The sequence below is a fragment of the Sorex araneus genome, chromosome 5 (genome assembly GCF_027595985.1).
Source record: "Sorex araneus isolate mSorAra2 chromosome 5, mSorAra2.pri, whole genome shotgun sequence".
Classification (NCBI taxonomy): Eukaryota; Metazoa; Chordata; class Mammalia; order Eulipotyphla; family Soricidae; genus Sorex; species Sorex araneus.
The window spans coordinates 210,802,232-210,815,328 of NC_073306.1; the positions used below are offsets into that span (position 1 = coordinate 210,802,232).

At 43.6% G+C, this 13,097-nt stretch overlaps 1 long non-coding RNA gene across 1 annotated transcript in view; it reads left to right on the forward strand.

Moving 5' to 3' along the window:
- Positions 1 to 3,826: 3,826 nt before the first annotated feature.
- LOC129404809 (uncharacterized) overlaps positions 3,827 to 13,097 on the forward strand; it is a 53,381-nt gene continuing 44,110 nt past the window's right edge. The window contains exons 1-2 of the long non-coding RNA XR_008630133.1: positions 3,827 to 5,067; positions 6,548 to 6,743. This is a non-coding gene — a long non-coding RNA (uncharacterized LOC129404809). The remainder of the gene's footprint in view (positions 5,068 to 6,547; positions 6,744 to 13,097) is intronic.

Here is a 13,097-nt window from a genome sequence, read left to right on the forward strand (position 1 = left end):
TGTGCACAGGCTATTGTAGAACTTTTCTCACTGGAATTAACAATTCTTCATTCGCCTCTTCCCTAGGAGGTGAATCCCTGATGAGTATGCAGGCAGGTAAGTCAGGTTTAATTTTGAAACTCTTTGTGTATAATGTTTGGCACATAACTGAAGCGAAAATGTGCTTAGGAAAATAAAAGAATAATGTTACAATTTCTCTGAAGCATGTCATTATTAAAATTTTTTGGAATAAATTTTACTTTTTAAGTTTTCAATTATTTATTTTATTTTCAAAACACTGTGGTCAGAGAGATGATAGAGGGATAAGGCACTCGCTTTGCAGTCGGGTGACTGGGGTTTGATTCTTGGCGGCATCTGTAGTCCCACCAGGAGTGATCCCTGAGCACAGACCCAGGAGTAAGTTCTGAGCACTGCTGGGTGTCACTCTAAAAACAAAACACAGACAACCCCAAAACCAAAACACCACATTGCCACAAATTCACTGATTTTAATCTTTTGGAAAAAATTAAGTTTATACGTAAAACTTCTCAGATTTAGAATTTTAAATGAGATAATTTGAAAATTATCCCATGTATTAAAAAAAATAATTGCACTCTAGCACTGTCATCCCCTTTTTCATTGATTTGCTCGAGTGGGCACCAGTAACGTCTCCATTGTGAGACTTGTTACTGTTTTAAGCATATTGGATATACCACGGGTAGCTTGCCAGGCTCTGCAGTGCGGGCAGGATACTCTTGGTAGCTTGCCGGGCTTTCCGAGAGGGATGGAAGAATCGAACCTGGGTCAGCCGCATGCAAGTCAAACGCTCTATCTGCTGAGCTATCACACCAGTCCCATTAAAACCATGGGACTGGACATGGCTTTAAAAAGACAATTTTTAAAAAAATAATTACAGCAGTAAAAGATAGCATAGTAATTTTTTCTTTAATTAATAGTAATGAGGTAGATAACTTTATTTGGAAGAAAATTACATGCTGAGAAGTAAAGTTATTATCTTTTTTCATTTAATTCACTACTTCTATTTCAGGCTTAAAGGAAATGAAAAGAAGAAATTTGTTCAAATTGGATAAACAATCTGCAGCTTAGTGAGAATCTCCCTATCCTTTGAAAATTCATCACCTTCAGGTTTTTCTCCATTGAAAGAGTAAAAAATGCATTGAAACCGCACAAATCATGCTAATTAATATTTAATGAGTGATTGAGCAAATGCCAGCTGTGAACCTACCGTGACCAAGACCAAGGAAATCTCTGATGGTTTCCACAGCTTGAGTCTTCCGGGAATCATTTTTCAAACAGGTCTTTGAAATATCCCTTGTCTCGGTGACCAGGCCTCTATCCTTTGCCTCTGTATTTAGGTGAAAAGGAAAAATCTAAATGTAACACAACCCAAATATCATACCTCACTGAAGTATTGCATGCGTCTGAAAAAATCCTGAAAGCACACAAATAATTTTGCAATTTTATGCTACTATGCCATTTGACCTGCGGTGGGGAAGCAGTCCTGCTGTGCAGTGAAGCACTTCTATTTGCATCCTTTCTTTTTTCACTCTTTACTCATTGGCAAGTGCTGCTTGTTCTCTACCCAGAGTGACACTATCAGTCCCACAGCTCTAATTTCATCCTGAGGCGTTGAAACTTAGTTATTCTCAATGACACTTTGTATCTCCTAATTTTTCTTTTAGGACTTTTATGTATCTATTTTCTCTCTTCCTCTCAAGCATCTTTATCTTATTCTGTCTCCCAGGAAGGGGCTTTGGAAGGTGGGTTTGGCTGTGAGCAGTCCCTGAGAGCAGAGTCCATCTGGAACATAGTTAGAAATTGGGATAACAAGTGTGTAAAGACCCAAGGACAGTAGAGATGGGGCCAGGAATATTTCTCCATGGTTGGAATCCTTCCTTGTAAGCTGGGGAGAAGGCAGCTGTAGGATCACTAAGTCAATGATGGCTGGAGGAACCAGTCGGGATGGGAGATGTGTGCCGAAAGTAGATAATGGACCAAACAGGATGACCTCTCAGATTCTGTGTTGCAAGCCATGATGCCCCAAAGTAGAGAGAGAGTATGGGGAATATTGTCTGCCATGGAGGCAGGGGGAGGGTGGGGAAGGGGGGTATACCGGGGATATTGGTGGTGGGGAATGTGCACTGGTGGAGAGATGGGTGTTTGATCGTTGTGAGATTGTAACCCAAACATGAAAGCTTTATAACTGTAGCTCACGGTGATTCAATTTAAAAAATGTATTTGTGCAAAATATAAAAAATAAAGTGTGTGTGAGGAAAATGAGGGGAGGGGAAGGGAGCCAAGAAGAGTGAGGACGTGTGTGGCAACACAGCAGGACAAAGACTTCAGCTCAGTAGAGTGGCCCCCTGGGAGCACTGGGCCTTAACCTTTTAAAGGTCCTTGACTTCAAGTGGGGGCAAGGCATTCCCGTGTCCCCGTGGAGCTGACTTTGTCTGCAGGACGTCCTGAGAGCAGGACCTTGGTCCAGGAAACTGTCCTGGTGCCCAGACATGGTCAGTGGCGAGGAAAGAAGCCAGTCTGGGAGACTCCTTCCAGTGCTCACCATACAATAGAACTGGCCAAACGGAGTCTTTCGGCGACGAAGGCTAAACCAAAACTCTGTATGAGAGAGTCACGGCTTCCGCCGTGAACTTTAGGTAACACCATAATAAATGACATGAGGACTTTTGGGAAACAAATCAATGTGAGAGGCTGAATTGGGCAAGAATGGGAGCCAAAAAAAATGGGTGGGAATGAGAAGGATTAAGTGAGATAGCTTGAGGATGGCACATTCTGGAGTCAGTGTAATGCTTAATGAGAGGTTCCCAACGGCGTCTGAAAGAGTCTTAAGGACTCGGGGGGCGCCGAGGGCTGACTGGACGCAGTCGGTTCCTGTAATGCTCCTTCCACCTCCTCAGCCCCGCCTCTCCCACCGAACCCTTTACATCTGCTTCATACATGTCTTACACCAGTGTTAGCCCGTTAGGGAAGATTAACAGGCAAATTTGGGATTCTAGAAAAGGGGTAGATGGGGCCAGAGCCGCAGTGCAGTGCGAGGGCATTTGCCTTGCATACAGCCGTCCCAGGTTGGTGTCTGCACACCAGATGGTCCCTGGGCACTTTCAGGGGTGATCCCTAAGCACAGAGCCAGGAACAAGCCCTGAGCACAGCCAGGTGTGGCCCCAAACAACCAACATACAGAAAAAAAATGGGTGACTTAGTGTCCATGAAACTCATAACAGAAATGGTAAATGACAATCTGAATAAAGCTCAGGAAATTTTAAAATTTTAGCAAATGTAAAGCTTTTTATTTTTTTAATTCAATTTTAAAAAACCTTGGCAAATGTAAAGCTTTTAAAAATATTAGCAAATTGTACAGATTTACATTAATTTAAAGATATTTGTTAATGGGCATGAGAGAATACAATTTCTTTTGCGGCTAGCTAATTGCACATTTTAATAACTGCAGATAAAATTGTAGTATTATCATAATGACAGGTTTTATTTAAACTAGTTCACAAAGAATTAATACAGGAAGCATGTGTCTAGGTTATAAATTAATTCCAAAGACTTTTTCTGAAGAGATAGTACAGCAACTAGGCATTTGCCTGACTCACCGCCAGCCCAAGTTCCATCCCTAGCACTGTGTATGATTCCTAAGCCTCACCGGGAGTGAGCCCTGAGCACCTCTGGGTGTGGCCCTAAAACTAATTAAAAATCACTGTATCCTGTTGTTTATCAATTTGCTCAAGTGGGCACCAGTAATGTCTCCATTGCAAGACTTGTTGTTACTGTTTTTGGCATATCGAATACTCCACAGGGGGCTTGCCAGGCTCTGCCGTGGGGGCGAGATACTCTCGGTAGCTTGCCGGGCTCTCCGAGACGGACAGAGGAAGCTCTAACCACATAAATATTCAAAGTCTAAAACCTTGGGCTCATCAGACTGAGTAGAAATTTAATTCTTCCAAGCAAGTATTGCTGTTCCTTGTCATGGCCGCCCACGCGCTCGCTGAGTGGACACGTGGTCAGCCCAGGAAGAGGATGTTACTGAACTGCGTGGCGCACAGCTTCTTGACCTCCTCACTTACTTCAATCAGGTTTGCATTATTTTCCCCCAACAACCCAATAACCACTCATTGCCTTCAAGATGATTTCTAAAGAAATAAAACCAAAGAATTAGAGGCAGGATGTCTAGCATTAGAGCATACACTCAAACGTTTACATTCTTTTTCAAGCAGGCATTATTAGTAGGTATTTGATGCTCTGTGGGCAAATACCTCTTGACTTGTATCCTTTTACCATCTTTTTAGTATATTTCTCTGATAGTTTTCACTTCACCTCCAAAGAGCTCCTCAGCCCTTTCCCTCCTGTATCCAGGGACTTTCTTCACAGCTACTCAGACGTTTTTTCCCTTCGGCCATGGACTTTCTATCTCTGTGATGTTTTCCTACCTCATTCTTTTCCAAAACTCAAATGTCAGGTGAACAAGGGTCACAGTGTGACCTCCAGGTTCAGAGTCTCCACCACAGGAGACCCTCATCTGGCTTAGGACAGGTTTAACCTTCCCAGCTGGCTCACAGCCTTTGCTGGTCAGTTCCAGCCTCACCAGAGCTTCCATCTTCAATTTCGGAGAGTCTCAGCTCTGCTTTGCTTCCAGGCGGGTTTTCAGTACCAGATCCCGGGCCCCGAGACTCTTGGACAGGCTCAAGCACAAGGACACCTTCGTCTGCCTCTAGAACAGGCTTCCGGACAAACAACCCTACTTTCCTGGCTTGCAGGTCTCCAGGCTGTTCCGTGTCACAGGAGGAAGCTGAGCGTACCCAAGGTCCTTCCACGGAACTCAGCCTTCAGTGGGGGAATGGCAGAGCCATCCCTGCGTCCTGGACTGATGCTCACGACTCTTCACAGGGTCTTGAAAGAAGCCATCTTCGGCCAAGTTCCTTCCTGCTGAACCCTGGAAGCACTCCCCCCACCCCCCACCTGCCCACAGTGCTGCCATTATGCCTCTCCACCAGACTCTACAGCCTCCTGCTGAGTTTTGCAGAGACGCCGAACTGCTGACAATTTCAGGTACACAGGGATATTTCCCCTGAGAATGGCCGCCCTTCTCAGAGGGGCAGTGGGCGACCTCCTCCAATCTCCCCTCCCTGCCCCAAGCCTTGGCAGCCACACCCACACCCTACCACCGCCTAAGCTAAACGCCCAGTTAAATATTCTGGGTTTTCCAGACAGCAAGGCCACATGAGTGACTGCCTGACATCTCCAAACCAACGACACCACTAACACCCCAGCAGGAGAGCAACAGATTGGGTGGGAATGTGACATAGACGCCAACTCAACTCAGCTAACAAAAACAGTAACACAGAAGGCTCGGCTAGCAACAGCAGCTTCGGAACAGGCAGTTGCAGACAAGACTAATTGTACCCATGATGAGACAGAACAATTTCCACAGTTTCTTTTTACTGGTCTTTTTTTTGTTTTGATCATTCCATTAGGCACTTAGTTGTAACAAACAATAAACATTAAATTATTATAGGTCTGCTGGGGGGCAGATTTGAGGGGTGTTTGAAAGAACAGAGAGAGTGGAGGAGGAAGATGACAGTGGTGATGGAATTTGTGTTGGGATGTTGAATGCCCGTAGCAAACACAGCATGAACAACTTTGTACACTATTAATAAAGTTGGGGCAAGCAAGAAATAATCTTCACCTTGGCTACATTTAAATGATTTACCTGATGTTTCCTGTTACCTATGTCATGTAGTACAGGCACAGTAGTCTGTCTCAGAAAGAGCAATTTGCGATTATTCACAAATAATTAATATATTTTTTTAATTCATTTTTTCTTTTTGGGTCACACTGGCGATGCACTGGAGTTACTCCTGCCTCTGCACTCAGGAATTACATCTGGCGGTGCTCAGGGGACCCTATGGGACACAAGGAACTGAACCTGGGTTGGTCTCGTGCAAGGCAAACGCCCTACCCGCTGTGCTATTGCTCCAGTCCCAATACATTACTTTTTATACTTGATGTTATACATGTAAATATGTTACAAAACCACTAAGTATTTTTTTCTTGCAAAGCCAACAAATTTTACCCAGCACCTATAAGTACGTACAAGTACATAGTAACAGATGGCGATAGGGATAAAAGTAAACTTGAACTCGGAAAGAGTGTGCTATACCATGAAGTATGGCCATGGGGAGTTACAGTTTCTGTTTTTGCAACTTTCATTTCCTTGACTACTTCTGAAACCCTTGACTTTACTCACATACTCCCAAGTTATTCAATAGAACTTGCCAAATGCTTTGTGTTCTCCAATTTAGTTTCTAAATTTGCTTGTTGACTATTTCGCTTTCCTTGCTCATCGTGCAATGTGTTCTTTAGATTTCTCTTTCTAATTCTGAAACTATGTTCTTTATCTTCTGTTTCTCTCTAGTGTTTATGTCTTTATGATGCTTCATCACTTACTGTTTTTAAAAGGGTTTCTCCTGCTCTTACTCCCTTTTATCCTCCTTCCACTCCTTATTTATTTTTTCATTCTTCCATTTAGATTTTCGTTCCCAGACTGTGATCCCGGGAATGGCTGCCTGTTTCTGAACCCTTCCCAACCCTCCTGAGTTCAGCCTGTCAAAACTCTCTCCTTGTACCTGGTCCCAGTCTCCATGTGACTGGTCACCTCTTGAGCAGAAGTGCATTAAAGTGATATGCGACCACATCAGAGTCACCTAAACAACTGATTCTGGGAGGTAAGGTAGCCAGGGAGAAGAGAAATCAAACTCTCTGAACAAAAAGCGTAATCTGATGTGTGACATCACATTAAAATGGCAAAACAGCCAAAGATGAGCTCAACCAGCCTCAATTCTATTGTCTGAGACTTACACTGTCTTATGAAATAATCTGGTGTGGTTTAGTCTTTACCTCTTGTGTAGAGCTTTATGTTTCTGTTCTCTGTTCTTTCCTAACATTCAAGATACTCAACAATAAAACCGTTTGGCAGAAAACATATGGCACTAAGGAAACAATGTATTAAGTTACAAACACTACTAGGATTGTTATCACGAATCATGAATCACTAAATCTCGATGATTGTCGATTTCTCAAGCAGGCTCAGTAACCTCTCCATTCGTCTTATCCCTGAGATTTTAGAAGCCTCTCTCCACTCAGCCTTCCCAACGATGCTGCATATTGGAGGCTCTTTAAGGGTCAGGGGAATGGGATCCAACTTGTTACTGGCTTTAGCATATGAATACACCATGGGAAGCTTGTGAGACTCTCCCATGTGGGCAGGAAGCTCTCAGTAGCTTGCCAGTTTCTCCCAGAGGAAAAAGTAGGTTATAAGATATCGCACGGCCACTTTGTGGCCTCATGCTTCTGGGATCTTGCTTTGAAGTCTCTGGATGTTGGCCGTTGATGGGATTGCACACACCTGGGTTCCTCTTCCGGTACCTTCATGCGTGAAGCTTGTCAGAACGTGTGGAGAGGGGCCTTGAGCATGGCTGTGGCTAGGTTCCGGTGGTCTTCCATGGCCAGGAGCTCTGCTCGGGGTGGGGAGGGAAGCTGGAGCCCATCCACTCCGAGGGGCCCCCGGGAAGACAGCCAGGCATGTGGGCAAGAGATTCTCTGCCTAGGATTGTTACCTGGGTTATAAATTGATGCTGGCTATTTAAAATATAAAATATAAAAGACGGTATCCACAGTCTATGATATGATGCTTTACATTTGGACCTTCACAAAGCAGAAGCTATTTTTATATATACACTGAATTAAAAAGTAAAGAATACAATTTGAGGACATAGTGAAGAAACTGTAAGAAAAAGGGATCCTCTTTTGAATAATGAATACGTCTCCCTTTGAGTCCAATTATTATATATTCCTGGAAACATACAGCTGAATGGCAATCAAAGCAGAGACAGTGGTTTCAAAGGCAGAACACCTGCTTCGCCAACAAAGGCTCTGAATTCAGTGCTCTGTGACAGGAAAGGTAAACACCACAGCCTGGTCTCTGTGTAGCACTGAGTTACTGCAGCAGGACCAGTGACGAGAAAGGAACGGAGCGTTGGGAGAGAGAGAAACACAGGAAAAACAACACACACTGGTTAAGAGGTGGAGAAATAGAACTCTGCTAAGAGTAATGAAAAGTGGTGTAGTAAATGTAAAAATCAGTCGTCCTCAAAATTTTGAAATAGAATTGTTTGAACAAGTTTTTTGCAGCACACTATAGTAGTTAACTATGGAGATAGTTTAAATGCCTGTTACCAGGTAAGTGGCTAAGCCTCATATAATTTACAGAGTGGAATGTTATTACTAATAAAAAGGAATTCTGATACATGCTTCAACCTGGGCCTCGGAAATATGATACTAAATGAAATAGATTAAGTGCAAGAATTACACGTCACACGATTCCACACATAAGACATATCCAGAATAGGTAAAGCTGCTGAGTCAGAAAGCAAATTGGTGGTTGTCAGGAGAGAGGAAAGGAATGAAGGAGTGACTGCTTCTCGAGTATGGATTTTTGGAGGGATGATGTAAGTGTCTTGGAATTTCATGATAGGGGTATTTGACATCGTGAAGGGCGTGAATTAGTAGTACTAAACGTCCACTTCAAATTGTGAACCAAAATTAAAATTTTTCCTGATAACATATGGAAAGAAATATCTTCACAAAAATTAGTAAAAATATAATTGTTGAATGGGTAAAATTATGATTTACTGTATTCTCTTGAAACTTTATCTTTTAGTTATTTATTTAACAAATATTGCTGGTCATATTTTAATGTCACTGGATTCCTTTATGGGTAAAAACATTTTCTACTTCTAAAGAAGTATTCATTAGTCTTTTTTTTAAAAATTCCAGCCTATTTAAAATATTTTCTCATGTATTCACAGATTTTAAGGAAAATTGTGAACGAATAGTTATATTGTTTTTTTATGGGCTGGAGCGATAGCACAGTGGGTAATGTGTTTGCCTTGCTCGAGGCCAACCCAGGTTTGATTCCTCCACCCCTCTCGGAGAGCCCGGCAAACTACGAAGAGTATCTCGCCCACATGGCAGAGCCTGGCAAGCTACCTGTGGCGTATTCAATATGCTAAAAACAGTAACAACAAGTCTCACAATGGGGATGTTACTGGTGCCCGCTCCAGCATATTGAAGAGCAATGTGATGACAGTGACAGTGACAGTGATTTCTATTAAAAAATGAAAATATTTAAATAATGATACTTGCACAAGTTTTAAATATAAAATATAGGAACATGTTAAATGGTATGTTATGGTGTATTTTAAATATGTTCCAATCTTTTTAGCCTTAGACAACCAATATTATTTACATTTATTTTAGGACAGAATCTTGTTATAAATGCAATGTCATGTAGAAACTCAATAAATAAAACAGATAAAAATGTGGCTGGTCAATTTAAAACTATCTTCCTTTGACCTTCTGCTAGCGGCCTTTAACCTCGGAATGCAGTCTGAAAACCAGTACTTCAACCAGTTCAATATGGTTAATGATATTTCTTTCCCCTAATTTCTACATAATTTGTTGGGTCTGATACTACAAAAAAAGAACAAATTGCTTATATGCAGCGATGTGTGTATTCAGGGATTTCTCCAGCATGCTTTAGGAAATTACTTCTGGTGATGAAATTTGTGATTTAGCAGTCTTAAAAAGATCATGAATTGCAGGATAAAGGCAATATGCCTCGCATGTAATTCTCTCTGTTAGGTTCTGGGGATTCTGCATGGTTCGGACATTTTCAGTCTTTAAATCCTAGTGGGGTAGGTTGGGAGCCTCCTTGCTCTTCCCTGTCTGTTTCTTCACTACCATTCCACAAATCACATGCCAGCTAATCTTTATCACTTCCAAGCTCAATCTTGGGGAATGGCCAGGCAAAATATAGTTAATTATAGCAGGACAAGACAGAGACTGAATTCATTGATCTCATTACAGCTACCGGGAAGATTTCAGGCTACCAAAATGCACCTGTTCAAGGCTGAACGAAGACAAAAATGGAGCTTCTCATGTCACTTACACAGCGATATGTTAAGGTGTCCTACATCTAGGCAATTGCATTTTAATTAGGAATTCACAGGTGCCTAGTGAGCTCTTCTCTGGACCCTCAAAGTCACCTGCATTCTGTAAAGCTTCTGTGTGACTCTTTCTAGAACACTCTATACCAGGAAAACTACAGTGGTTAGTTTAACCACAAATTCAGTTGTTCAATATAGAGTAAGTGACTTTGTTTTCATGCTGTCCTCACTTTTCCCTTACCCCACTTTGATAGAAGCTCTGGAAAACTTATTTTGGCATCCTAATCTTATATGGTAATGTTCTATCCCTTCTCTTCCACGTTATACCCCTCCTCTTATGCCGTCGTCTTCATAGCAAATACCTGTAGTAGCTCTAGCCTGTTCATTTTCTGTTGCATGATTTTGGCAAAATGACAACCCCAGACATTTTCCCACAGCGGAGTTGCTGGAATCTCGCGAGTGCATAGATCATTAACGCAGGTTCGTGCTGTTTGGTGTCGACAGAACAGGCCTCCTTTGCTGCTCCCCGTCTTTCTCAGAGTCATCTCTAAGTAGCTACTAAGTCTGCACTCTGCCAGAAACGGGTCCGTGCCCTGTGGTGTAGCTTAAGCAGAACAAAGGCAGTCCCTCTCCTGGTGACACTCACCCTTCCTCGGCCACTCTGATGGGGCCCCAGAACAGAAGCAGGTGAACCGGTAGGAAGGTCATCTCGTCTCAGCTACTGTGAGGGCAAGGAATGAAGTCACCGGATGGCGTGGAGAGATACGCGGACAGGGCGACTTTAGTTCACGGTCTAGAGTGTCCTGCTCGCAGCAGGGGTGACATTTGAGCAGCGCCAGGAGGGCAAAGCACCCAGGGAGTCATCTCTGCAGGAAGTGACTGGATCTGCAGTAGAACGGCGCCTTGCAGGGGAGGAAATAAGGACAGCGGGCTCAGAGGCCTCACAGAACACAGAGAGCATTTAGATACTCGTTTGGGTGCTTGGCCCGCTCCAGTGCTCACAGTCTTGCTCAGGGCTGACTCCTGGCTCTGTGCTCAAAGATGACTTCTGGCTCTGTGCTTGGGGGTGACTCCTCGCTCTATGCTCAGGGCTCCCTCCTGGCTCTGCACTCAGGACGGACTCCCTGGCTCAGTGTTTGGGGGCTTACTTGAGTGAGCTCTGTGCTCAGTGCTCAAGGATCATTGTTGGAAATGTCGAATCAAAGCAGCGTTGGTTGCCTGCAAGTAAGGGCTGACATGTGGGAATTATAACTTGTAGAAAAAGGGGGAAAAACAAGGCACTGTCAATAAAACAAGTTACAAATAATCCAAGGGCAATACTAGAATGAACTCTGTGGGACTGGATTAGATTGACATCAGGACAAATGATTTAAAATATATCTACATGTAGTTATAAAAATAAATATGCACATATATGAATGACATGACTTAATGCTAAAGGGGGCTTCTGACTGGCAGAAAGCTTTACATAATCAAGGAGTATTAAAACTCTTGCTAAAAAAAGAAAAATAGAGCAAGTGTACATGTGCGTGTAGGACTAAGTGTTCTTATGTACGTTCCTTCACTTCCAGCACCAAGGGGTCTAAAGGCCCTGCCTTGCTGATTGCCTGCAGGACTGTCTGTTTTCCCTTTTTTGTTTTTCTTTTCTGGGTCACACCCGGCGATGCACAGGGGTTACTCCTGGCTCTGCACTCAGGAACTACTCCTGGCGGTGCTCAGGGACCATATGGGACGCTGGGGGTTGAAGCCGGGTCGGCTGCGTGCAAGGCAAACGCCCTCCCCGCTGTGCTGTCGCTCCAGCCCCTGCAAGCCTGTCTGTACACCTACTTTTGTGCCCAAATGTGTTCTCTGGTGATAAGAACCAGAACTCCTTGGAGAACGTCTAGCTTCAGGGCTGCTGGAGAACAGGAGAGAAGTAGAGGAGAAGCGAGCACAGCTTACGGAGCCCGTCTGTGTGGATAAGTAAAACGGAGGAAAAGGAACGGAACCTGGGGGTGGATTAGACCCAGCCTGGAATCGTTCCAGAGGGAATTATCGGGACAATTCAGTGAACCGTCCTTAATGTGTCAGGACTGGACAGTCACTCCTTAAACGTTTGTGTGAGAGATTTAAGAATCAGTCGGGGGTCAGTTGCTTGCATGAGCACTGCCAGGGGGTGTCCTGAGGACACAGGCGCCTGACTTCCCTTGGCCTGTGGCCACATCACTTTGTGATCTCATCAGGTTTTCTTTTCTTTCTTTTTTTTGGGGGGGGTCATACCCAGAGATGCACAGGGGTTACTCCTGGCTCATGCCCTCAGGAATCACTCCTCCTAGCAGTGCTCAGGGGACCCTATGGGATGCTGGGGATCAAATCATAAATTGTGCAGTTTTAGTTTAATGATCAGCTTTAACTTTAGTATTCTTTTCTTCTTCTTCCTTTTCTTCTTCTTTCTCTTGTTTTTCTTTCTCCTCCTCCTCTTCCTCCTTCTCCTCCTCTTCTTCCTCCTCTTCTCCTTCTTCTCCTCCTTTTTCTTCTTCTTTTTGTTTTTAGCGACAGACCTGAAATTTCTCCTGGTCCAGATGACTCTGCATTTGGGTGCCTTGGCGCCAAAGCACTCTTGCTGGTGCCTTGCGGGATGATGTGGTGTGTGTGTGTGTGTGTGTGTGTGTATGTGTGTGTGTATTTGTGTGTGTGTGGGGGGGTGTCAGGGTGAAATTGAGCCAACCACCTGCAAAATGTGTTTACACCATTAAGTTATCTCTCTAGCTTCTAAACCTTTTTTTTTTCGTGGCCACAGAGATAAAACTCACTTGCACTGCCAATTCGTAGCTTCAAATATGAGATTAAAAATTTAGCATCTTTCGTTGAAGCACTTCGACTGCGTTTTGTAGACCATTTTCCTGAGGATACTGGGGAGTTTTATCTTGAAAGAAACCATGTTGGAAAATTATGCTGAGCAGTGTTTCAGTGCATCAGTCATTCAGAGAAACAGTATTTTCTACCAATCACCTGGGGAGACAGGATTAAACATTGTGTGGGGGGCCAGAGAGACGATACAGCTGTCATGGCGCTCGTCCTGTGGGTGACTGA